The sequence below is a fragment of the Diceros bicornis genome, chromosome 3 (assembly GCF_020826845.1).
Source record: "Diceros bicornis minor isolate mBicDic1 chromosome 3, mDicBic1.mat.cur, whole genome shotgun sequence".
In the NCBI taxonomy this organism is placed as follows: Eukaryota; Metazoa; Chordata; class Mammalia; order Perissodactyla; family Rhinocerotidae; genus Diceros; species Diceros bicornis.
Window position 1 is genome coordinate 54497862 of NC_080742.1, and position 1356 is coordinate 54499217.

A 1356-nucleotide genomic window follows, 5' to 3' on the forward strand; every position below is an offset into this window, starting at 1 on the left:
CACTGAATTGAATTGTTTTAAAGGAACTGGGAACTTATTAAGTCAGGAAATTGTTACACGGGAGCATCAACTTCCAGGTAAGGACAACTCACATGGGGGAAAAGATCAGACAAGATGCAATGCCCAGGATGCCTTTGGGCTGATCAGTATCCTGACCTCTTTCTCGACCAAAAGATTAAGTGGAGTTTCTACCTTCACTACGGGAATGCAGCTTTGATTTTTTTAAGGAAAGTCAAGGGAAAAAGAATTCCTTTCCCAGAAATGTGCAAGAGAAACAACTTTCCAGACTCACATCTATTCTACTGAGTAAAGGGCGTGTTCAAAGGGTTTATGGTGTCATGAGCTTCCCTTGGCTAGTCGGCCAGCTCTTTGAGGGTGGAACCACATATTATTCATATTTATTTCCCCAGGGCTAGCACGGTGCCGAGTTCAGAAGACAACTTTAAAGATAAACGCTGACTGAATGTTTGTAGAATGAATGCTATTTAACGTGTCTCTGCTAGTACTCATTCAATTCCCGCGGGCGAGTGCTCTGTCCAGTGCATTTTCTGCAATCCAGCAATGCCTGTCCGTTCCTGGCAGCCAGTGAGAATGCAACAGGTGCAATCGCTGGGCCGTGTACTCTCGCTTTAAAATTTACTCTCTCCTCTTCCAAACTAGCAGTTAATCATTTTAGGTTATGCAACATGAATTGAAGCTGACTAGTATTCAGGCTAGTCATAAGGCTGTTTTCTAAGAAATATTCAGCTTTATGTTAACGAAAAAAACCCCAAAACTTTCGTCTTCCTTTCCAAATGGACATTCATATCAGTGTCTAGTAAATGTATTTAGGGGAAACATTTCTTTACACCAATCAGAGGACAGAAAAGCTTCTGAAAAGGAAAAGCTCCGTTTTCCTTCGACTTTCTCAGCTCCTCCATTGCAGCCTCAGACAAGGCACAAATTATCTGCCATTCTGTGGGCGTCCCCTGCATTTAAACCGACTTCCATCTCCAGGTAAACGCAAACAGGGACTTCGAGCTGCCCCTGACTCCCTGCAACCCGGGACGCCGCGGATTTCGGCCCCGCGCTGTGACGTCACCGGGCTCGCTGGCCGCGGCGCGGGTCTCAGGCTCCGGTGATTGGCCGGGGCCCATGACGTCACGGGCCGGGGCGGCCCTGGGCTCGCGAGGACACCGGGATGCTCCGGGGTCGTTTGTAAAAAAGGTGGGGGGGGACCGGAGGAGCCCGCGCAGCGCCGGGCCCCCCGCCGCGCCCCGTCCCGCCGCGCCCGCCTCCAACCGCGCCCGGCCCGGCCGCGCCAGCCTCCCGGGCGGCCCGAAAGGGGGCGGGCGGGGAGGCGGGGCGGGGAGGAGC